Raw genomic sequence first — 26,397 nt, forward strand, 5'->3', positions numbered from 1 at the left:
AAGATTGGTACAGCAAATTGCTTTCCAATAGACATCTGCTTCCCTATTTACCTACGTAATTATGAAACAGTAGGTAGAACCTCCTAGCAGCATGTACTTCCACATGTAGTGCTACAAGTATGTGGAACTTGAGTGCAATGGCTTAGATGTGCATGCAATTCATGATCATGGGTGTTCTAGCAACTATGTGTGTGATGTAAGTCAGGCCTCACTGGAAGTATATGTTGTGTACCAAGTTCTGCATTTCCTGACATGTGTGGCCCTATGAGTGTTCTAGGGTTTGCTGACTCATAATTGTTGATAGACTTTACCTGTGGTGTGTCTGTAGAGACAAATATGTGTGGAGTTTTCTATACACTCCTCAGTGAACAGTTTGTTAGCAAATTATAGTTGTTTATCCACCCCCCCACCCTCAAACACGGGCAAGGGTTTGTGAATGGGGTACCTAGTACTGATGCTACCAGTATGTTACACATACATGTGAATAAGTGACTGTTTGGTTGCAAACTAGTATACACACTCAGGTTTGGCACTTGGTACTATACTGGCAAGTCCAGTTACAACTTGCAGACCATGTGGCTTTAGTTTTGCTTTCCGTACACTGACATTTGTAGACCAGGTCTTGGCGGAGGAGTTGCAGCATGATGCTTAGCTGATAACTGGCAGAACTCAGATTGCAAGTCAAAGCCAGTTGTTACCCATCTTGTAGGTTATGGATGTGTTATGTGTAATGTGACCTTTGTAGTCTGGCCTGCCATGTACTTCCTTAGGGACATTCATTGATCTGTATTGTGATATGAGCTGTTACAAGTACAGTAGATGTATTGTCTGATTAACTTCTTGTGCCATTTCACACAATGCAGTTACTAATGTAGAATATCTGCATTTGTCTTCACAGCTGCTAACTTGAATCCAGACCAGGTCCGTGAATTTCAGCGCTGGGCCATGCGATACCAGCACATCCTGCTGGTGGAGTCGGGGTTCCGGCGGATGGTCCGGCGATATTGCCATGAACGGGCCTCAGGGGCATGGAGAGCCTTCCCACAGGGTGGGCCTTCTTTGCCCACCACAGCCATCACCAGCACAAACACCAATCCGAGCCAGGTGGCCCCACCCACAGCTGGCACTGTTGGTTCGACATCTGCTGGACTTCCAGGCCCCAGCATTGCCACCAGTGCAGGACAACCCGCTAGGCCAGGCACCACACCCACACAGACCTCCTCCACTGGTACCCAGACTGCCACAGCTCCATCTGTTGACCCTGCAGCCTTCAACCAAATGGAACGTAAGATGGACAAAGTGCTGCGCAAGTTGAGCCACCTGAGCCGGGATGTGCGCCACATTAACCAGCGTGTTAAATCTATTAAGAGGACGCTCCGGAGGGCCAACCTCTAGACATTTATAGTTGGACATGATTCCCTCCCTCTCTCCTCTTTCCTTGTTCTTATAGTTAGTGGGCTTAGGGGGCTTAGTGTTAGGTTAGTATAGGCTGTTAGTTTAGTTAGTGTTAGTGGGTGGGGGGTCCACAGTCTTTATATATTTACTTCTTAAGTGTGTGGGTGGGTGGGTGTGTGGGTTGGGGGGCTATGTTGGGGTTCTTGTGTGTTTAAAAAAAAAATCAAAAAAAACTAAACAAATTAAATATATATATATATATATATATATATATATATATATGTATATATATATATGTATAGGATAGTATAGTATGTGTTTAGGTTAGTATGTGTTGTCCTCCATGTGTCTCGTCCCATAAGGGGGGTGGGGGGTAGATGTTTAGAACGTTTCGTTACATGTGATTGCTTAGGTTAGTTAGGGACAGTTGTGGGTAATGAGTAGTCAGGGTAGATTAGGGTAGGTAAGATTTTTCCCTCAGTTTCCTCATCTGTGATTAGCATTTAATAAATATTTGGTTAACCCTTAATAGTATGTGTTGAATGGTACTTGATTGTGGGCTTGGATTCAGTGTACATCAATTTTGTACTATAACATCTGTGTCCTATGCTACAAACAAATCCCAACTGAGCTGTACGATTGGCAGCTGGCCCAGAGCTACCTTGCAAAGTGTTGACCCTTCGTTGCAACCACCAATCACAGTTAATATGGATGACAATGTGTTTCTGTTGATAAGTGTGTTTTCAATGTCACAAACAGTGCTTCCAGACTTGGTATTGGGGAAACAGTTTTAGGTCTGACTGCACTGTGATGATCATGGACACCCTTATAAGATGAGTTCTCATTGGCAATCTTGTATTCTTGTCTTCATGACCCTCATACATCATTTGTGACACAGTTCAGCATGATTACCTATTTGTATGTGAACTCAGACACCTTAATTTATGCAGTTTTTGTAGTGTTTACCTAGATTAGTGTGCCATTTTATTTGTGTTTTTTTTTGCATGTTGACAACATTTTGCAGCCACTATTTGATGACTTAGTTATCCCCTGAGGAAGCATTCTTCTGTCCAACACAGCATGATGGTGTATGGTTTCTCACTTCATCAGATTTGTCCCTCAGTATGGGCAGAGTATGATGCAATCATGGGCACTGTGCAGATTTCTCTGACTACATATTATCAGGACAGTTGCATTGACAAGCTACGTAATTTGACAGTAGGCACATTTCAGTTATCTACTGCACAGTTGATATGTCACATAACCCAGAGACATATTTGTTGTGTAAGTGCTATTTATTGAAAAGTGCTGTAGTTTTATCTGTACATTGTCCATGATTGTGAGTCCATTATAGTGACATCTTACATTGTGATCCTACACACGGGGTTACGGAAATGCTTTTGACATGCTGGGGTTGATGTTTCAGATAGTGCAGAGGGACAGGATTTGCCAATGAGTAGGAGAGATACAATCACTGGGCTGGGTGACAAGATATACAGTGGTTTGCAGAATAGTGCTTGAGTAAAGTTGTTGCAAGACTGGCAAGTTACAAAGCGCAGGACCTTGGTATATGTGGGCCATGTGGAAGGGACTAGTGCTTCTGGGTCATTTTCCTTGTGAATGTGATCTGTTCCATGTCTTCTTCTTCTGAGTTGTTTGTTGCCTCCTCTGTCCTTGTTGTTGTTGGTTGTGAAGGGGCAACACACACCTCAGTTTTAGAAGACGTGGAGGCAGACATCCCGGTCACTGCTCCCTGTGAAGGTCTTAAGGGCAGTACTGCAGCAAGGAGGGTCTGCTGGTTCTTGAGAATAGCAGCCACATCACGATGGTAGGCAGCCAGGTCGGCCCTGAGGGGGTCATGGTTGCATTCGTGCATGCAGTGGTGAATTCCTTGACAGTTTCTTGTAGTCCTTGCAGGATGGATGTTAGGGCTTGCATAGCTGCTGCCTGATCTGCAGATGACATCATGCACGAACGCACCCCCTCAAGGCTGGCTGCCATAGTTTGCATCCCTACCCACACCTCCTTGGCCAGCTCCCTCTGTACTCCAACTACAGTTCTCTCAAAGCTGGTGCCAGTGTCGTCTGAGTCCTCAACTGTATTGGAGGTGGCAGGTCTTACAATTGGGGTGGTGGGTGGATCCTCTGTGATGGCTTCTTGTTCTGTGCTTCTCCTTGTGACTGAAGGTGGGGTCTGGAGGGTGTCAAGGACCTTTTGGATGGTCTCCTGGGGAATGTTTATCAGCTCGTCATCCATGTCATCACGGTAATCTGGGACAGGCATATCCACAGGAGATCCATTGTCCTCTGCAATGAAACGGGGTACAATTAGTGTGTCTGTGTTGTGACATTAGTGATGTGACATGCCTGCCTTGTGATGAATTCACATTGTGATCTTGTTTCATGTTTAATGCTCCAGTCTTTCAGATGGGCATTCTCCCAGGCCTATGGCCCACCTGCATGTCACATGTATGTTATTAAGTTATTAGACTTGTCGGCATCATCTCTTCTAGGTGTTGGTTTTGGCCAAATAGTGAATTGCCACCTTCTTGTCCTACTCAACCCTCCGTCTACATCCATTCTCATGGTGAGACTTTTCACTGGCTGTGGGTGCTCTGATGACACTAGCAGCACACTTAACAATCTGGACCTGCCCCATGCTCTGATCTTTCACATCCACTTATATGTAGTTGAAATGTAGCGTATACTATGCATAGCATTGTTATGGCACGGTATGGATGTCAGCATTGGTAATGTGTACAGCTGATGTAGGGGAATGTGTGATACATTGGATTGCCCTGATAGTCGTATCAGTGTCCTATTTCCTCCTCTGACTGTGCAGGTGTATTTCAGTGACCAGTTACATGTGTCCCCCTCTCAATGCTGTTGTCTGAGCAGTATGACACTTGGGATGTTGCATTGTTACCCAGGCACAGGATGGACCCAGACATGTGCAGCATGGGTGTGTCCTTAGTGCTGTGTAGCTCCTATTGTTGTTTACATTGGCTGATGTTTGTGAAAACTATGGGCATTGACATTTGAGAGTACTGGGGCCTTTGTCTTGTTTCTGAGGATTGTTGAAGTTGCCATCCTCACCCCCTAATTTAGGTGTGTATTATCCATGGGGATGTTACTGCCATTGGCTACGTGAGCTGCACAAAGAGCAGAGGTGGTAGTGGCAACTGTTGTCGCAGTTACATTCCAGTTGTCGGTATGGCTAGAGGTTGTTAATTGGGCCCTAGTTAATGTAGGGGTTATGGTGGCTGACGTGTGCCGGGATGTCAGTTTGACGTTGTGGAATTTCCCTCCTGGCGTGGCTTTCCCTTTGGTCCATCGTTGGCATGACAGCATGCCCCCATGGGACTGCTGTTGGTGTTGTGTAATGGTGTGCCCCAGGTCTTCTCAGAACGGGCCATGCCCCCATGCCGTGCCCCTTTATCCATTCCACTCCATGTATTAGATGACTTCCATGCATTTTGTGGTCGGTATCCCCCTTCTCACAGTTGACATTATTGCATTATAATTCCCCATGCGATTTACCCTGCATGTGTGTTGTCTCCTGGTAGTCTGCGCTGTCCTGTCCTTGAATCCCTGTGCCGATCTCCTAGGGGATGACGGCTGTGACCATCTCCTCCATGTGGTCCAGGGCCTCCTGGTGTACTGGACTCCCCCCTCCAGCCTGCAGTTCTGCCTTCCTGTTCCTGGCCATCTTTTCCTTGGTCCTGCGCTTGCAGTCATGCCAGCGTTTCTTGCACTCGATGACAGTTCTGCGTACTTCAGCCACACTGTTAATCTTGTCGACAATTTGTTGCCATATTGCCTCTCTCCTACTGATTGGCAACTTTGAGGTGACAAACAGTTGGTGCTGGTGTTCCGTCACCTCTTTAACCAGAATTTCCTGCTCCTCTGCATTAAAGCGACACTTTCTTTTCTTCTTAAAAGTGTCCTGGTTCTTGTGTGGGTCCTCCTGGCTTGTTCCTGGTCTGCTGTCATCTTCCTGGGGTCTGTAGTGGCATCTGGGATCTATTTTGGCTCTCCTCTGGTGTAATGGCGGTGTTTGCGGGTTTTTTTGATGTCCTTTCCGCCGCGTTAACGTCATTTTGCTTCACGACTTGACGCTGCGATGTGCATCAAAAATAATGACTCCCACCTGTGGTTTGCGCCGCCGTGCATCAAAGTATAAATATGACGCCCGCACGGCGCACCAAAATGGCGTTAGCTGGCGGTAATATTTTTGACGCAAAACTGCGCCGGCGCAGTTTTGCGGCAAAAAGTATAAATATGGGCCTTTCTCACTATCTAGCTCGGCGTGGATAGCACTGTGATGAACCAATGCTTAAAATCTTTGCTAGATAACCAGACATTTGAGGTGAGCAAATATAGAGTGTCGCTGGTGTTGTAGAGTGCTCCTTACTAGAGCTGCTTTCCATCTAAACTTGGGAACTACCCAGAGTTTTCTATTCTATTTTGCATAATTTATGTATCACTCTAACCCTGAAAGGTATTTGTTTTGATTTATACTGGGTGCTCCCTTGTGTCTGGACAAAGCTAAATCTCTCTGATGAGCTCTAATGAGAGCAAAGCAAGATTCAGGGGTTGCCTTTACTCATTCTAGGTTGGCTTGGACGGTATTTTACCAGTCCAAAGCTGTAATACTGTGCCTGGAGTGGTAAATGGCTTTTTGTCATTGTACAGCTCGGCAAAGTTGACACTGTGTCAAACCTATGCTTAAAAAAGTTGCTGTATAAATGGCAAAAGGCTTTGTCACTATCTAGCTCGGTGTAGATAGCACTGTGCTGATCCAATGCTTAAAAACGTTGCTGAAATAAACAGAGATCTGAGGTGAACAAATCTAGAGTGTCGCTGGTGTTGTAGAGTGCTCCTTACTAGAGCTGCTCTCCACCTAAACTTGGGAACTACCCAGTGTTCTCTATTCTTTTTTGCATAATTTATGCGTCACTCTAACCCTGAAAGGGATTTGTTTTGACTTATACTGGGTGCTCCCATGTGTCTGGACAAAGCTAAGCCTTTCTCATGAGCTGTAATGAGAGCGAAACACATGTCAGGGGTTGCTTTTACTCATTCCAGGTTGGTTTGGACAGTGTTTTACCAGTTCAAAGCTTTAATACTGTGTCTGGAGTGGTAAATGGCTTTTGTCATTTTACAGCTCGGCAATTTTGACACTGTGTCAAACCTATGCTTAAAAAATTTACTGTGTAAATGGCAAAAGACTTTGGGGGTCATTACAACCCTGGCGGACGGTGTTAAGGCGGCGGTAAGACCGCAAACAGGCGGGTGAAAAAAAAAAGGGAATTATGACCGTGAAACCGCCAACAAAGACAGCCACTTAAACACTCCGACCGCCAAGGCGGTACAGACAAGCAGCGCGGCGGTCACCGCCAACAGACAGGTGGGAGACAAAGTACCGCCCACATTATCACAACCTACCAATCCGCCACCTTTTCCGGGGTGGAAACAGCCATTTCAAAGGGAAAACGCTCACCTCAAACACTCCACGAGGAAGGAGGGCACCATGGAGCCGGAACTCCAAATACTTCCTGCACTAGTCTTCCTGCTCCTGTACGATGATCATCAACGCCGGCGCCGAAGACAACGGTAAGTACTGCACCTACGACACAGGGGAGGGGAGAGGCAAAAGTCAGGGACACACACACACAACACCCCCACCCCCACCCAGTCCCTCACCCACTACAACACACACACAAATGCATATCCAAACATCACAGTAACAACCCCCACGGAAGAATGCAAAGACAAAAGGAAATGTGTGCAACCATTGTAATGTGTAAAAATACAGTGAGCTAATATATACAGATATATATATACACATTCAACAAAATATACATCACGATTAGTAGTGCAGGTATGCACCATTCAATGTCCGTGGACCACTGGGCCAAAAATGCATGGGCGAGACCCACATCAGATACCTGAACAAAACGGAGAGAACACTGCTGGGGCATCAGATCGAAATACAACAGGCACCTCAGGGGGAAGGGAAGGGTGGGCACCTCAGCCGGATGACAGCACCACGCCAGATCCACGACGGGGCTCCCTGCCCATTGATGTATCCTGGGGAGTGCAAAGCCACAGTCTCTCAAGTCTCACAAGTCTCACAAGTGGGTGGTTTGCCCACTCCTTTATCCTGGGGAGTGCAAAGCCACAGACTCACAAGTCTCCAAAGTGGCTGGTTTGCCCACTGTTTTATCCTGGGGAGTGCAAAGACACAGGGGGTCATTCTGACCTCGGCGGTAAAAGGCGCCTACCGCCGGTCAGAAATCCTCCATAATCCCGCCGCGGTCGCGGAAACCCGCCACGGTCATTCTGACCCGCAGAAGGCAAACCTCCGAAAATCCGACCGCCACAACAGACCGCCAGACCAGCGGTCGGCGGAAAGGTGGAGGTGACCAAACCTCCACCGTCACGCCAACAGAAATACGCCCATCCCATTACGACCCACGAATCCACGCGGCGGTCATTCAAACGCGGTATTCCATTGGCGGGACACACCGCCGCGGTCAGAATACACACAAACGAACAAAACTCAGCCACATTGGACGATTTGAATCCCACACACCTGATACACATACACACACCACTCCCACACACACAATACAATATAAAACACACACCCACATCACCCACAAACCCCTACGCTAAAAAATTCGTCAAGAAGGCAAGAGCGAGACACCAGCATCCAAAAAATAACAGCCACAGCCACTCAACACCATCACCCACACACTATCCACACACAAAACAACACACACCACCACACTCAACTCACTTAAATACACATACTCCACCCCACACATCATACACACCACCCCATGGCACCCCAAAGACAACCCCGCTTCACAGACGAAGAACTCAGGGTCATGGTGGAGGAAATCGTTCGGGTAGAGCCCCAGCTGTTCGGCACACAGATACAATACACCAGCATTGCCCGGAGGACGGAGCTATGGCAGAGGATTGTCGACAGGGTGAACGCTGTGGGACAGCACCCCAGAAATCGGGAAGACATCAGGAAGCGATGGAACGACCTACAGGGGAAGGTGCGTTCCATGGTATCCAGGCACAACATCGCCGTGCAGAAGACTGGCGGAGGACCCCCACCTCAACCCCCACAATTCACATCATGGGAGGAGGAAGTCTTGAACATCCTGCATCCTGACGGCCTCGCAGGAGTCGGCGGAGGAATGGATACTGGTAAGTTGAAGCTTCAATACTGCTTCCCCCCCACCTGCATGCCAAATCAGACCCCAAACCTCACCCCCATCCTCGAACCCCACCCTCACCCCCACCCCCATCCTCACCCCCACCCTCACCCCCACCACCATCCTCACCCCCACCACCATCCTCACCCCCACCCCCAGCACACCTATTCCCCGCCAATGTCTCACCATCACAACCCACACATCCCAAAACCTAGGCCTGCATGCGTCCACTAAGCATGGACACCCATCACCAAAGCATGCCCAATGCATATACACATCCCCCCCACAAGCCACCCTCACCAAAGCCCCCACACACGAATGCCAGCACTTGGGGACACGAGAACCCACAGATACACCCATATGCCACACATTGAAACTATAACCATACCTCTATACCCCTGCAGGACCCGACCGTCAACACACCGCGGCGGAGGGGCCAGAATTCTCCACACCCCCCACCCAAGAGGCCGTCAGCGATGACAGCAGCTCTGTCGACCTGGACACCGATGACCAGCCCGGACCATCGGGGACCTCTGGACAGTCGGTTCCCCTCACACAGGCCCAGGCCACTACAGACCCAAACCCCTCTGGGAACACCAGCACAGCTCCCACCCAGCGGGCCCATGCCTCTGTCTCCAGGGCGCGTCAATCTGCGGTGTGTCTACCACTACAGGGCACCCAGGATAACCCACCACCCCAACAACAACAGGGACCTGGGGGCAGTGGTAGTGGGCACACCGGCCAGGGGGCAGAGGCCCAGGGAAACAGGGGAACTCGGAGGGCAGCTGTGCGACAGGGGGGGGAGGAGAGGCCCAGGGAACCCACTCTCCACGAGGTCCTCACCACCATCATGGGAGCATACAACTGCTCCCAGGAGACGATGGCGACGGTACTGGCCCGGTTCCAGGAGATCCAGGTGCTGCAGGAGGAACACTATCGGGGGTACAGGGAGGACATCAGAGCCATCAACACCACCCTGGTTACCATGGTAGGGCTGCTGCAGGACCTCGTCAACAACAGGGCGGACACTGAACAACACCCAAAGGCCCCTGCCACTAGCCTGGACCAAGAACAGCCAACCACCTCCGCCGGCGCTAGTGGACAGGAGGCCCCCGCACAGCAGCAGCCCACCAGACCCCCACCTCCTGCAGGAGAAGAACCACCCGCAAGAGGGCCCTGAGATCTCGCAAGAAGACAGAGTAGGATGTCAAGACCCCCGCCAGCAATGGATACCACCTGATGTCATCCCACTGTCCCACATTGTCACCCTGTCCATCCTTGAACTGCCCATGCTCCATCTCTCCACAGGCCTCTGGACAATGCACCTGTGTGACTGTTACTCTGGACTCTGCCATGGACATTCCTTCACCATAGCCCCCACCCACTTGAAACCACCCATCCCATTTTGAGCACTTAAATAAACACATATTTTGCACCAAAATATCTGGAGTCTGGCTGTGATTTCAATAGATTGTAATTGACATGACTGTGCAAATATGTCCTTGTACATGGTGAAGTCAACAAACAGCTGCCACAAAGCTGTAGTCCATGGGGAAACGAAGCACAGGACTCGTAGTGGGGACCCCAGATCTGAAATAGGGAGGGAAAAGCCAAAACTCAGTCATCATACACTGGGGCAAATAGACAGGCAGCAGAGATGCTGGAGAGTAGTTAACATTTACTAAATTATCTTTGAAATGTTACCTGTGTCCTATTGGAAGTACTGTTCAATGATTCTGTCCCTGTTGTCTGTTTCAGCCCCGTCGTCTTCCTCCTCGTCACTCTCCTCAGGTTCCACCGCTGCCACAACACCACCGTCTCGACCATCCTCCTGCAGGAAAGGCACCTGGCGGCGCAAAGCCAGGTTGTGAAGCATGCAGCAGGCCACGATGATGTGACACACCTTCTTAGGTGAGTACATTAGGGATCCACCTGTCATATGCAGGCAGTGAAACCTGGCCTTTAGGAGGCCAAAGGTGCGTTCGATGGGATGGGGGGCATGTTGGGCCTGGCGGGGGGCCTGGCGGGGATGGGGGGCATGTTGGGCCTGGCGGGGGCATGGCGGGGGGCCTGGCAGGGATGGGGGGCATGTTGGGCCTGGCGGGGGGCATGGCGGGGGCATGGCGGGGGCATGGCGGGGATGGGGGCATGTTGGGCCTGGCGGGGGGCCTGGCGGGGGGCCTGGCGGGGATGGGGGGCATGTTGGGCCTGGCGGGGGGCATGGCGGGGGGCCTGGCGGGGATGGGGGGCATGTTGGGCCTGGCGGGGGCATGGCGGGGGGCCTGGCGGGGATGGGGGGCATGTTGGGCCTGGCGGGGGGCATGGCGGGGACGGGGGGCATGTTGGGCCTGGCGGGGGGCATGGCGGGGGGCCTGGCGGGGATGGGGGGCATGTTGGGCCTGGCGGGGGGCCTGGCGGGGATGGGGGGCGTTGGGCCACTGGAAAGGAAAATGCTGAGAAACTTGAACGTGGTATTTCTCCCTCCCTGTACGTGTCACATAGGTCCGCGCCCATGAGAAGATCGGGATTTGGCGTGCCATCGCCAAGGAAGTCCGGACCCTGGGGGTCCACCATCGACGGGGCACCCACTGCCGCAAGAGGTGGGAGGACATCCGCCGCGGGACCAAGAAGACCGCAGAGTCTCTGCTGGGGATGGCCTCCCAACGTAGGCGGGGTGCCTGCCGTCAACTGAGCCCCCTGATGTTCCGGATCCTGGCGGTGGCCTACCCTGAATTGGATGGGCGCGTGAGGGCAGCACAGCAGACACAAGGGGGTGAGTACAAGCATTATCTACTCTGTTGTCGCGCAGTGGAGGTGTCTGGGTGGGGGAGGAGGGCTGGGGGTCCCCCTAGGCCAGGGCGATATCTGTAGGCTGGGCACCCCCGTAAGCCCCTGTGTCCCCAGCCACCACCCTCAGTAGTTTGTCAGTACAGCCATCCCTGGGCCGTGTCATCCATGGGTGCAGTTGTCAACTCTAGGCGTGTAGGGCATGTTCCACGGAATGCGTAGCGGACCCCAAGTGCGCAACTTAGTGCAGGGGGCATCTGTGTCTGTCATGTCCGCTAACTGTACCGGAGATCCATGTACTCAATATCCCTTTATTTCTCTCTCCCCCCCCCTTTTTGTTTGTCTTTCTGTGCTTGTGTGCATCAGCATCATCAGGCGGAGGAGAAGTGGCATTGGGGCAGGAGGGAGCTGCATCTCACATGGCCCAGGAGGGCCATGCCACAGAGTCAGACTGGACCAGTGAGACGGAGGGCGAGGGGAGCTCCACGACGGGGACGACTGGACCCTGCAGCGACACGGACACGTCCTCGGAAGGGGGCTCCCTTGCGGGGGTGACACCATCCGTGCCCCCCGCCATTACAGGTACAGCCGCCACCCAGCGCACCATCTCCGCCCTCCCAGCAGCCCCTCAGCGTTCGCCCCGTGCCCGCTCTGCCAGGAAGCCGGGCATCTCCTTCGCCCCAGGCACCTCAGGCCCTGCCCCTGTTACCCCCGCTGCCCTCAGTGAGGAGGTCATTGACCTCCTCCGAACGCTCATTGTTGGGCAGACTACCCTTTTGAATGCCATCCAGGGGGTGGAGAGGGAGGTTCATCGCAGCAATGCGTACCTGGAGGGCATTCATTCGGGTCAGGCTGCCCATCAGCGATCGTTCAAGGCTCTGGCCTCAGCACTGACGGCAGCCATTGTCCCTGTCTCCTGCCTGCCTCTACTAACTCCCTCCTCCCAGTCTCCTGTTCCTCTGCCTGTCCCACCCACACCATCAGACCAGCCTGCACACACCTCAACACCCAAGAGAAGCTCATCCAAACATAAGCACCACAGATCACGCAGACATTCACACACGCAACATTCCGATGCAGACATGCCAACAGTCACTACCACCTCTGTGACCCCCACCTCCTCGTCTCCCTCCTCCCTCCCTGTGACGTCTACACTCACACCTCCATTCACCTCACCATCAGCCAGTGTTTCCATCGCCAGCACACCCTCCACTCCAGTCCGCACACGTGCAGTCACCACCCCCACTGCCATTTACACGTCCCCTGTGTCCTCTCCCACTGTGTCTGTCACCCCCTCTTCCACACCACACAAACGCAGCCACCCACCCACCCAACAGCCATCCACCTCACGACAGCCTATCCCTCCTGCACCTGCACCCAAAGACAGCAAACGTGACTCACCTACAACCACATCCTCTCCCTCCACTCCCATTCCCACTGTACCTACCACTCTCCATTGTCCCAAGAAGCTCTTCCTCGCCACTACTAACTTCTTTCCTGACCCTGAGCCCCCCCCTCCTTCTCGTCGGGGTAAGAAGAGCACCTCAGCCACCACCAGCCCTGCAGCCCCCTTGACAAGGGTGCAGGGGTATTGGAGCCCGCCAGCCCGCATGTCTGGATCTTCGCCCAGCAGCAAGGGGACAGCCAGCCCACCCCCTGGGAAGAGGAGCAGAAGGCGGAAGGGTCGCCGCAGGAGCCCGCCTTCTACATCCCCCCCGGACACCACCCAGAGACAGTCACCAGCCACAGCTCCAAAGGGAGGAAAGGGCCACAGGCCCACGACTAAGGAGGGCAAGGGCAGAAAGTCGGAGAGGTCAGGCAGCAGGCCTGCTGCCCAGGAGGAGCCCACAACCCCCATAGCCACTGCCCCGGGAGGAACCGGCACAGCTGCCCCGGGAGAGCCCACCACCCCCATAGCCGCTGCCCAGGGAGGACCCAGCCCAGCTGGCCAGGAGGGCCCCACCACCCACAGCCCAGGTGGGCAGTGAAGGAGCACCATCCCCGCTGGTCAGGAGGGCACCACCAGGCAATTAGCAGTTGGCCATAGACCGTCCGCCGTCTCAAGAACCGCTGAACTGGGCCCCGCCGTCTCAAGCACCGCTCCGCTGGGCCCCGCCGTCTCACGCACCGCTCCGCTGGGCCCCGCCGTCTCAAGAACCGCTGAACTGGGCCCTTCAAGGCAAGGAGCGCTGAACTGGGCCCCGCCGTCTCAAGAACCGCTGAACTGGGCCCCGCCGTCTCAAGAACCGCTGAACTGGGCCCTTCAGGGCAAGAACCGCTGAACTGGGCCCCGCCGTCTCAAGAACCGCTGAACTGGGCCCCGCCGTCTCAAGAACTGCTGAACTGGGCCCTTCAGGGCAAGAACCGCTGAACTGGGCCCCGCCGTCTCAAGAACCGCTGAACTGGGCCCCGCCGTCTCAAGAACCGCTGAACTGGGCCCTTCAGGGCAAGAACCGCTGAACTGGGCCCTTCAAGGCAAGGAGCGCTGAACTGGGCCCCGCCGTCTCAAGCACCGCTCCGCTGGGCCCCGCCGTCTCACGCACCACTCCGCTGGGCCCCGCCGTCTCAAGAACCGCTGAACTGGGCCCTTCAAGGCAAGGAGCGCTGAACTGGGCCCCGCCGTCTCAAGCACCGCTCCGCTGGGCCCCGCCGTCTCACGCACCGCTCCGCTGGGCCCCGCCATCTCAAGAACCGCTGAACTGGGCCCTTCAGGGCAAGAACCGCTGAACTGGGCCCCGCCGTCTCAGGAACCGCTGAACTGGGCCCTTCAGGGCAAGAACCGCTAAACTGGGCCCTTCAGGGCAAGAACCGCTGAACTGGGCCCCGCCGTCTCAAGCACCGCTCCGCTGGGCCCCGCCGTCTCACGCACCGCTCCGCTGGGCCCCGCCGTCTCAAGAACCGCTGAACTGGGCCCTTCAAGGCAAGGAGTGCTGAACTGGGCCCCGCCGTCTCAAGCACCGCTCCGCTGGGCCCCGCCGTCTCACGCACCGCTCCGCTGGGCCCCGCCGTCTCAAGAACCTCTGAACTGGGCCCTTCAAGGCAAGGAGCGCTGAACTGGGCCCCGCCGTCTCAAGAACCGCTGAACTGGGCCCTTCAGGGCAAGGACCGCTGAACTGGGCCCTACAAGGCAAGGAGCGCTGAACTGGGCCCTTCAAGGCAAGGAGCGCTGAACTGGGCCCCGCCGTCTCAAGAACCGCTGAACTGGGCCCTTCAGGGCAAGAACCGCTGGCCCTTTGGCAGACGTGGCAGGGCAGGATCTATCTCGGGCAGGGCTGCAGGATGTCCTCTGGTCAACTTGCCTCCTCCAGTGGCAGTGGGGTCTGTTATGGACTGTATGAACTGTGGCTTTGCTCTCCCCAGGATGGCCCAGTGGGCAGGCCACCCACTGTATGGACTGTTTGGACTGTGGCTTTGCTCTCCCCAGGATGGCCCAGTGGGCAGGCCACCCACTGTATGGACTGTTTGGACTGTGGCTTTGCTCTCCCCAGGATGGCCCAGTGGGCAGGCCACCCACTGTATGGACTGTTTGGACTGTGGCTTTGCTCTCCCCAGGATGGCCCAGTGGGCAGGCCACCCACTGTATGGACTGTTTGGACTGTGGCTTTGCTCTCCCCAGGATGGGCCAGTGGTCATGGAGTCCCCTCGTGGATCTGGCGTCGTGTACTCAAGTGGCTGAGGTGCCCCCCCTTCCCTTCCCCCTGAGGTGCCTGTCCTATTTTCTTTCTGATGCCCCTGCAGTGTTCTCTCCGTGGAGTTCTTGTCGTGGGACTGGGCCTTGCCCCTTTGCACAGGACCCCTGTGATCCACGGACAGTGGTTGGACTACATTTAGTAGCTGTATATATTTTGTACATAGTTTATTTATTTATTGGGATTACTGGTGTACATATTTCAATATATCTGCCCGTTTATGATCTCTTCTTTTGGTCTTTGCATTATTTCGGAGGGGGGTGGTTTGTGGGTTGTGACAGTGATCTGTGGGAATGCATTGATGTGTGTGTTGTAGTGGGTGTGGGTGGGTGGGTGTGTGCCGGTAATCTTTTCCCTCCCCTGTGTCGTAGGTGCAGTACTCACCGATGTCTTCCGCGCCGCCGGGCGTGCTCCTGGTATATGAGCAGGAATAAGAGTGCGGGGATGACCTGCAACTCTGGCTCCATACTGCCGGAATCTCACGTGGAGTGCGTAGAGGTGAGCGTTTTCCCGTTCGTAGTCTGTTTCCGCCGTGTTCTTATCGGCGGTGCTCCCGCCCCGGAAAAGGTGGCAGATTGGTGGGTCGTAATAGGGTGGGCGGTACATTGTCTGCCGCCGGGCTGTTGGCGGGAACCGCCGCGCTGTTTGTTTGTACCGCTGTGGCGGTCGGAGTGTTAAGTTGGCGGGCTGTGTTGGCGGTTCCCGCCAGGGTCAGAATTGCATATTTTAGACCGCCGGCCTGTTGGCGGCTTGGCCGCCGCTTTATCACCGACCGCCAGGGTCAGAATGAGGGCCACAGTCTCACAAGTCTTTTCAGTGGGTGGTTTGCCCACTGCTTTATCCTGGGGAGTGCAAAGCCACAGTCTCACAAGTCTTTTCAGTGGGTGGTTTGCCCACTACTTTATCCTGGGGAGTGCACAGCCACAGTCTCTCAAGTGGATGACAGTCTCCACTGGTTCTGGAGGGGGACAGGTGCCCTGAGTGCTTCATCCTGCTAAGGACTGAGGTAGTGGATGTTGTTCTCCACTGGTTCTGGAGGGGGACTGGTGCACAGAGTGCATCACTCTCCCCGTGACGGTCCCAGTTCCGTCACTGCCTCTGCCGCACATGGGCTACCGGTGCTTGAGTTGGCTGTGCTTGGCCTGTTCAGCGATGCTTGCCATGGCGGTCTTTGCCCTGTTCAGCGATGCTTGCCCTGTTCAGCGGTGCTTGACTTTGCAGTTTCTGACCTGTTCAGCTGTGCTTGCCATGGCGGTCTTTGCCCTGTTCAGCGGTGCTGGCCATGGCAGTCTTTGCCCTGTTCAGCGGTGCTTGCCCTGTTCAGAGGTGCTTGACTTTGCAGTTTCTGACCTGTTCAGCGGTGCTTGCCATGGCGGTCTTTGCCCTGTTCAGCGGTGCTTGCCCTATTCAGCGGTGCTTGCCATGGCGGTCTTTGCCCTGTTCAGCGGTGCTTGCCCTGTTCAGCGGTGCTTGACTTTGCAGTTTCTGACCTATTCAGCTGTGCTTGCCATGGCGGTCTTTGCCCTGTTCAGCGGTGCTTACCCTGTTCAGCGGTGCTTGCCATGGTGGTCTTTGCCCTGTTCAGCGGTGCTTGCCCTGTTCAGCTGTGCTTGACTTTGCTGTCTCTGACCTGTGCAGCAGTGTTTGCCATGGCGGTCCCTCATTGCCCAGCGGGGCTGTGGCTGCCGGGGCCCTCCTGGGCACTGACTCTGGCAGTGGTATCCTGACCAGTGACAATGGGACTGCCCTCCTGGGCACTGACTCTGGCGGTGGTCTCCTGACCAGTGACGATGGGACTGCCCTCCTGGGCACTGACTCTGGCGGTGGTCTCCTGACCAGTGATGATGGGACTGCCCTCCTGGGCACTGACTCTGGATATTGGGTGTGTGTGTGCCCGCATTTGTGTACTTTGGGAGGGGGCGTCACAGACACACTGGGAGAGGACACAGGGGAGGTGTAAATGGCAGTGGGGGTGGTGAGTGCAGGTGAGTGGGGTGTGGTGGTGGGTGTGCTGGTGTGAGTCCTAGTGGCTGCAGTTGTAGTGCATGCAGGTGAGAGTGTAGACGACACTGGGAGGGAGGAGGGAGACGACAACGAGGGGGACACAGTGGAGGCAGTGGATGTTGCTGTGTCTGTATGTGGGTGATGCTTGTGTGAGTGCCTGTGGGATGTGTGGTGCCTATGTTTGCCTGAGCTTCCCTTGTGTGTTGACGTGTGTGCAGGCTGGTCTGATGGTGTGCTTGGGATAGGCAGAGGTACAGGGGATTGGGTCTGGGTGGTGGAAGTTGGAGGGGGGAGGTTAGACACAGGGACAATGGCTGCCTTCAGTGCTGAGGCCAGAGATTGCAGGGTTCGATGATGGGCAGCCTGACAAGAATGAATGCCCTCCAGGAATGCATTAGTGTGTTGCAACTCCCTTTGTACACTCTGGATGGCATTCATAATGGTAGACTGCCCAACAGTGAGTGACCTGAGGAGGTCAATGGCATCCTCACTGAGGGCAGCAGAGGTGACAGGGGCAGGGGCTGAGGTGCCTGGGGCGAAGGTGATGCCCACCCTCCTGGGAAGGCTGAGGGGCTGCTGGGAGGGCGGTGCTGGTACGGGGGTGGCGGCTGTACCTGTAGAAGTGGGGGGCACAGATGCTGCCGCCACCACAAGGGAGCTTCCATCGGAGGACGAGTCCGTGTCGCTGGTTGCTGATCCGGTGACCGCCGTGAAGCTTCCCTCGCCCTCCATCCCACTGGTGTATTCGGAGTCGGTGGTGTGGCCCTCCATTGCCATGTGGGATGCAGCCCCCTCGTGCTCTGGTGCCACTGTACCTCCGCCTGATGATGCTGATGCACAAAAGAACAGGGAGAGCACAAAAAGGGGCGGGGGGACAGAAGAAAGGCAGGTTGAGTGCATGGCTTACCGCTACCGTTGGCGGACAATACAGACACAGCAGCCCCCTGCACTACGCCGCGCTGTTGGGCTCTACAGATGCAGTTCCTGGGATATGGCCTACATGGCAGACATCTGCACACATAGGTGACACAGGGGCATGTATACCTGTACTTGGCACTCTACAGAGGTGGGGTGGAGTAGCACATGGCCTGCATTATGGAGGGGCCTAGCCTACGGAACTCGCCCTGGCCTAGGGAAACCCACAGCCCTCCTCCCCACCCAGACCCCTCCACTGCACACAAAGTCAGCTGAATGAGAGTGTACTCACCCCCTTGTGTCTGCTGTGATGCCTTCAAGCACCCATCCATCTCAGGGTAGGCCACCACCAGGATCCGGAACATCAGGGGGGTCATGGTGCGACGGGCACCCCTCCCACGTTGGGAGGCCATCCCCAGCTGAGCCTCCGCCGTCTTCTTGCTCCAGCGGCGAATGTCCTCCCATCTTTTACGGCAGTGGGTGCTCCGTCTCTGGTGGACCCCCAGGGTCCGGACGTCCTTGGCGATGGCACGCCAAATATATTTCTTCTGGTGGGCGCTGACCTACATGACATGTACAGGGGAAGAAGAGAAGTCATTACCAACTGCACCGTCGAAGTGAGTGGCCCACATCCCTGCCCTTTCCATGTGGCACATGCATTCACAGTCCTTCATGCTCACAGAACTCTGCTCCCTTCCTTCTTACGACCAGCCCTCTCCACCCAGGCATAGCCCATACAACTTTCACCCTATGTACTCACCTGTTGGTCTGGAGGATCCGTAGAGTAGCGTGTACTGGGGGAGGACCCCGTCCACGAGCCTCTCCAACTCATGTGCAGTGAAGGCAGGGATCCTTTCCCCAGATGCACGTGCCATTGTCTCTCCCTGACCGAGGTCACAGCAGCACTTGCAGTATAGGTCCTCTCCTGTCGAAGATCAGGTATCGAGTGATTCAACAGATAGAAAATGTCGGTCACGTCTGCGGCGGTGACGTCCGTGGCGGTGCGTATCATCACCGCCGGCGCACTTCGTCATTGGCTCCTGGGACCCATAGGGTCCAATGTTAACCAATGCAGCATTGCGCAGCGGTCTTCGACCGCCTACCGCAACGGTGTACAATGCCAGTGCAGTTACCTCACATCCCATTGTCCCAGTTAAGAGGTCAGGCAGCCGCCATCTCAGGGGCCCACATGGCTTCTTTTTCAACTGCGTCACACATACCTAGGCCTTGACTCAACACTCTTACAGACAACTTTTTGGATTATGTTTCGTGTTCTGTGTAGCTGTGGGTACATACCTCTGAGTTGCTTGACTCTGTGGTCGCTTTTGTCCTTCCTAGGCACCGTCAGCTGGGACATGCGAGGAGATGGTGGAATCCTCCGGTGTACCGACCTCTGGCTGACCTGTTGACAATGGAGGAGCGACATTTAATCACCTACAGGTTTGACCGTGCCACAATCCAGGAACTGTGTACCCAGTTGGAGCCAGACCTGATGTCAGCAATCCGCCATCCCACAGGAATCCCCCCTCAAGTGCAAGTGCTATCAGTGCTCCATTTCCTTGCAAGTGGGTCATTTCAAACAACAGTGGCCATGGCATCAGGGATGTCCCAGCCTATGTTTTCCAACGTGTTGTCCAGAGTGTTGTCTGCCCTGCTGAAACACATGAGGAGCTACATCGTTTTCCCTCAGGTGGAGGATTTGGCTACAGTTAAAGGTGACTTCTATGCCCTTGGACATATCCCTAACATCCTAGGTGCCATTGATGGGACCCATGTAGCTCTGGTCCCCCCCCACAGGAGTGAACAGGTGTACAGGAACCGGAAGAGTTATCATTTGATGAATGTACAGATGGTATGTTTGGCATACCAGTACATCTCCCAGGTAAATGCTATGTTCCCTGGCTCTGTGCATGACACCTACATCCTGCGGAATACCAGCATCCCTTATGTGATGGGTCAACTCCAGAGGCACCGGGTGTGGCAATTAGGGGACTCTGGTTACCCCAACCTGTCATGGCTACTGACCCCAGTGAGGAATTCCAGGACCAGGGCAGAGGAACACTACAATGAGGCCCATGGGCAGACTAGCAGGGTGATCGAACGCGCCTTCGGCCTCCTGAAGGCCAGGTTCAGGTGCCTCCATATGACAGGTGGTTCCCTATTCTACTCACCAAGGAAGGTGTGCCAGATCATCATCGCCTGCTGTATGCTTCACAATCTTGCTTTGCGACGTCAGGTGCCTTTTCTGCAGGAGGATGGTCGAGATGACGGTGTAGTGGCAGCTGTGGAACCTGTGGACAGTGATGAGGAGGAAGCAGAGGAAGAAGACATTGACAACATGGACTCAGTCATACAGCAATATTTCCAGTGACACACAGGTGAGAACACTTTCTTGCCTACTACATGTACTTTCACACTTCTACCTCTATCCTGTCTGTCAATTTCAACCAGTATTCGGTAACTGAGTTGTACATTTCCATCACGGTTTCACAGGTGTGGTTACCAACGTGTGTCATCTGCTTGCATCCTTCATGGACTTGTGATGTGTGACATAGGTATGTTGACATTACTATAGAGAACGGATTTTGTCACTGTCATACCTAATACACATTTTCTAAATCACAGACTGACTCCAGATTGTTTTGTGGTTCAAGGATGTTTATTGAAGTGCTAAATATTGGAGGGGGTGGTAAAATGGTGAGGGGTGATGGTGGAGGAATGTCCATGGCAGAGTCCAGTCTAGTCTATTAGTCTCACAGGTGCAATGCCCATATGGGCATAGGAAGTGGAGCTGGGGCAGTTCCAATATGGACAGGGTTACAAAGTGGGACAGTGGGATGACAATCAGGGTGGTCTCATTTCTTGGCGGGGGTCTTGCCATCGTGCTCTGTCCTGTTCCTGGATCTCAGGGACCGCTTGCGGGGTGGTTCTCCGTGTGCACGGGGTGGGGTGTTGGTGTGGTGGTCCTGTGGCGGGGCGTCCTGTCCACTAGCGCTGGCGGAGGTGGTGGGCAGTTCATCGTCCGTGCTAGTGTCAGGGGCCCCTTGGAGTGCCACGGTGTCCCTCATGGTGTTCTGTATGTCCTTCAGCACCCCTACGATGGTGCCCAGGGCGGAGCTGATGGTTCTGAGTTCCTCCCTGAAGCCCAAATACTGTTCCTCCTGTAGGCGCTGGGTCTCCTGAAACTTGGCCAGGACCGTAGCCATCGTCTCCTGGGAGTGGTGGTATGCTCCCATGATGGAGGAGAGGGCCTCGTGGAGAGTGGGTTCCCTTGGCCTGTCCGCCCCCTGTCACACGGCAGCCTTCCCAGTTCCCCTGTGTTCCTGTGCCTCCGTCCCCTGGACCGTGTGCCCACTACCACTGTCCCCAGGTCCCTGTTGTTGGGGTTGTGGGTTATCCTGGTTTCCCTGAAGTGGTGGACACACAGCTGATTGACGTGTCCTGGGTACGGAGGTATGGGCCCGCTGGGTGGGTGCTGTGCTGGTGTTTCCATAGGGTGGAAGGTCTGTGTTGGGCTGTGCCTGTACAAGTGGAACCGACTGTCCCGGGGCCCACGATGGTCCGGGCTGGTCATCTGGATCCAGTTGGCCAGAGCTGCTGTCATCACTGTGGCCTCTTCTGTGGGTGGGGTAGAGATGTCTGGACCCTCCTGTCTGGTGACGTTAGGTAGTGGTCCGGCAGGGGTGTAAAAGTATGATTATTGCATGTGTCTGTGTCATGATGTGCAATGGGTGGGTGAGCGTGTACCCCAGTGCTAGCATTCCTGTGTGGGGGCTTGTGTGATGATGGTTGGGGGGGGTGTTATGGGTATGTGCAGTGGGCATGCTTTAGTGAGGGGTGTCCATGCTTTAGTGTTGCCTGCAGGGATTGGTGTTGGGATGGGTGGTTTGTGTTATTTGTACATTAGTGAGGAGTTGGAGTGATAGGGGAGGGGGTGAGGATGGGGATATGTGATAGCATGGCGGTAGGGTGGGGGATATGATAGTTATGATTTGACTTACCAGTGTCCATTCCTCCACCGACTCCTCCGAGGCCCTCAGGATGCATATTGGTCAAGACCTGCTGCTCCCATGTTGTTAGTTGTGGGAGAGGAGGTGGGGGTCCGCCGCCAGTCCGCTGTCCTGCGATGTTGTGCCTGGAGACCACGGAACGCACCTTCCCCCGTAGGTCGTTCCACCTCTTCCTGATGTCTTACTGATTTCTTGGGTGCTGTCCCACTGCATTGACCCTGTCGACTATTCTTCGCCATGGCTCCATCTTCCTAGCTATGGAAGTGTGCTGCACCTGTGATCCAAATAGCTGTGGCTCTACCGGTACGATTTCCTCCACCATGAACCTGAGCTCCTCCTCGGAGAACCTGGGGTGTCTTTGCCGTGCCATGGGGTGGTGTAGGTGATATGTGGGGTGGTGTATGTGGTGATGAGTGTGGTGATGTGTAGTGGTGTGTAGTGTTTTGTGCGTGGATGTTGTGTGGGTGATGGTGTTGTGTGCCTCTGTGTGGTGGGGTTGTCTATTCGGTGCTCTCTCTCTCTGGCCTTCATCAATAATTTATGGTCGTAGGGGTTTGAGGGTGATGTGGGTGTGTGTTTTATATTGTGTTGGGTGTTTGGGAGTGGTGTTTGTATGTGTATCAGGTGTGTGTAATTCAAATTGTCCAATGTGGCGGTGTTTTGGAGATGTGTGTGTATTTTGAGCGCGGTGGTGTGTACCGCCAATGGAATACCGTGGTTGAAAGACCACCGCGTGGATTTGTGTGTCGTGATAGCATGGGCGTGTTTCTGTTGGCGTGACGGTGGAGGTTTTGTTATCGCCAGTTTATCACTGACCTTTGGTGTGGCGGACTTGTGTGGGTGTCTGAATTTTGGCGGATTCCGAGATGTGGGTCATGATAGCTGTGGCGGATTTCCGCGGCCGCAGCGGTGTATTGGCGGTCTTCTGCACGGCGGTAAGCGGCTTTTACCGCCAATGTTGTAATGACCCCCTTTGTCACTATCTAGCTCAGCGTGGATAGCACTGTGCTGATCCAATGCTTAAAAACTTTGCTAGAAAAACAGACATTTGAGGTGAGTAAATCTAGAGTGTCGCTGGTATTGGAGAGTGCTCCTTACTAGAGCTGTTCTCCACCTAAACTTGAGAGCTACCCAGAATTCAATATTTTTTTTATATATATATATATATATATATATATGTATATATATATATATATAGAGATGCCAATACTTTTCAGTATATAAATGGACAACGCATTGATTATATTTGTGGATCTCCAGAGATTTAGGAAAAGGGGTCTGACTCTTTAACTTATAGCACTTCAGGTGAATTTTCATTTACAAATAGGTGTGTTTTGAGCAATCAATGATGGTATTCAATGTGATTTTTTCTAACCACGCAATACTGTTTTTTAAAGTCATTTAAATGTCACTGTTTGATGGTTTTCCCTGTTCGATGGAAAATTATTTCCACATAATTAAAAACAATTCTATTCCCATGTGAATAATAAGTTATGAATATGTTATGAATCTGAGTAATTTTTTCAACATTGTAAGAATCATGGTGTGTCTACAAATTTAATAAATAAATAAACTCCTCATCATGGTGAACCACAAATGTCACTAAATGAACCTGCGCTTAAGCCCCAGTAGCTATGGCTCAGAGCAGACATGCTTAACTTAAAGGCAATGTGTAAAGTGTTTCTGCATCACCAAAACTGTAAAGAAGACAAAGTACAACACTAAAACAACAACAAAAACAAGTTCTGATAAGGAGAAATTCAAATTTCACACCCAAGAAAGGTCCCTCCCCAGTTGGATACTTTTGGCACCTTCGTTCTGTCAAAAAAATGTATTCACATTTCATCACATTTTTGGAGCGGGAATTGATGGGGCAAGGCTGAAGCGGGCTCCAGGAGGCCACATACTGTCTCATTGAGGTTCTGCCAAATCAGATTTGCTGCTGCAGAAACAGTCTGAGTGGGGAAACCTGAATGTTCAGCTTACCGGCAACACTCCTCAGTTAAATCAGCTTTAAAGGACTGCCTCGGTCCTCCAGAAGATTTTTGAGCCAAAAAGATTCTATGTCACAAGTTTTCAGGGGTAACACGGGTTCTGGGAGCTCAGGAACAGCACTTGGTGTTCAGTAATCACCCCAGCACAGGCCACTAGCTGCATCCAATTCAGATCCAGCTGGAACTCTGGTAGCTTGAACAGGAAGTCAGGCTTGTGACCCTTGGAAGCCACTGCTGTGCCCTAGGTACAAGAGAGAGCAGCTCCAGACCTTAAGGGCTCTTCTCAAGTCCCTGGAAGTAGGTTCAGTCATCTTCTGATCTTCCTCAGCTCCAAAAGTGTTTTGAGGAGGATAATGGGAATGCCGTATTTATGCCTGGCACCAGCATTTAGATGGGTGTGATTCCTGGCTCTTCTCTAACCAATAAGGTAAATGTTCCCAGGAATTCCACAAACTCCTTTTGCAGCATTTTATTTGTGACCTACTGCAAACAATCCCACAGTGCTGCTCTCTACAGAAATTCAAGATAGTGAAGAAATTCTCCCCTTCTGCCTATCCTGTGAGCCCACACCAGTGGTGTGCTAGGGAAATAAATAACCGTTCCTTTCTGGTCACTTCAGATAGGTCCAGGGTCAGCTGACTCCCCACTAAGACTGAAGCCTTGCTGACTGAGGAAACAAAGAAGGGTTCTGGCAGTTGTCATTTGACATGTGCTTGTGACAGGGTAGGCCCATTTGTACTTAATCAGCTTCTGGGGCACTGCTCAAATGGTCATCCTACCAGATGAACAGAAACACCGCCCACACCTAGGGCCATATTTATACTTTTTGACGCACAACTGCGCCAACGCAGTTGTGCGTCCAAAAATCTAACGCCATTCTGAAGCACCATGCGGGCGCCGTATTTATTCAATGACGTTAGCCGGCGTTAGCCGGCGGCGCTGCCTGGTGTGCGTCAAATAAAATGACGTACACCAGGCAGCGCCGGCGTAGGGGAATATGGAGCTTGGGTGCCAAAAAATGGGGCAAGTCAGGCTGAGGCAAAATTTTCACCTCAACCCGATTTGCGCCATTTTTTTTTACTCCCAACCCCCATTTAAATGACTCCTGTATTAGCAAAGACAGGAGTCATGCCCCCTTGCCCAATGGCCATGCCCTGGGGACTTCTGTCCCCTGGGCAAGGTCATTGGGCATAAACAAACCAATGGGGCACACCAAACAGAACAGTATCTCTATTTAAGAGATAATCTAATATTTTGAAAAGACCAAATGACGTATCATGATCAATATCCCTAAAAATGCTTATTTGATTCTCTTTCTTCCTTAAATGAAATAAACGTTCATAATTCAGACCAAAAAAACTGTATATAGATATACAACTAACCAAAAAAATATATGTCCATACAGATATACATTTTAATACACCAATAGATGAAACTAAGCAATGTCCATTTTTTTAAATTGATGATGAAGAAGGAAAAGATGTGATTGACTTTGGTTTTGAAACAGAGTGTGGTAGATGTGACATGAATATAATGGACATAGAAGTGAGCAAAGCCTTGAAGAAGTCCAGTCAGGACGAAACACGTGTCGGCTGATGGCTATTCATTTGTTGTTTTTATGTTTTGTATATATATGTATATGTTTTTCTATATAAGAAGAATTATTCTCTGTGTATTAAAATTTATATCTGTATGGACATATATTTTTTTGGTTAGTTGTATATCTATATACAGTATTTTTTGGTCTGAATTATGAACGTTTATTTCATTTAAGGAAGAAAGAGAATCAAATAAGCATTTTTAGGGATATTGATCATGATACGTCATTTGGTCTTTTCAAAATATTAGATTATCTCTTAAATAGAGATACTGTTCTGTTTGGTGTGCCCCATTGGTTTGTTTGTGTATCATTAGAACGGGTTTATTCAAAAACCCGGTTCCACACATCAGGGCAACGATGTGTTTCAATGTTTGAGCACCCATAAGCTTCTTCTTACACAATCAGAATGTGCATTGATTTTAACTAATGAGTTGCCAGTTATATTTTTTATTATATAAGGTCATTGGGCATAGTGGCATGTAGGGGGGCACAAATCAGGCCCCCCATGCCACAAAATAAAATAAAAAAAATACTTACCTGAACTTACCTTATGTTCCCTGGGATGGGTCCCTCCATCCTTAGGCGTCCTCCTGGGGTGGGCAAGGGTGACAGGGGGGGTCCCTGGGGGCATGGGAGGGCACCTCTGGGCTCCTTCCGAGCCCACAGGTCCCTTAACGCCTGCCCTGACCAGGCGCTAAAACACGACGCAAAAGCGGCTGGACGTCATTTTTTTTTACCCGCCCACTCCCGGGCGTCATTTTTGCCCGGG

Source organism: Pleurodeles waltl, chromosome 7 (assembly GCF_031143425.1).
Source record: "Pleurodeles waltl isolate 20211129_DDA chromosome 7, aPleWal1.hap1.20221129, whole genome shotgun sequence".
Classification (NCBI taxonomy): domain Eukaryota; kingdom Metazoa; phylum Chordata; class Amphibia; order Caudata; family Salamandridae; genus Pleurodeles; species Pleurodeles waltl.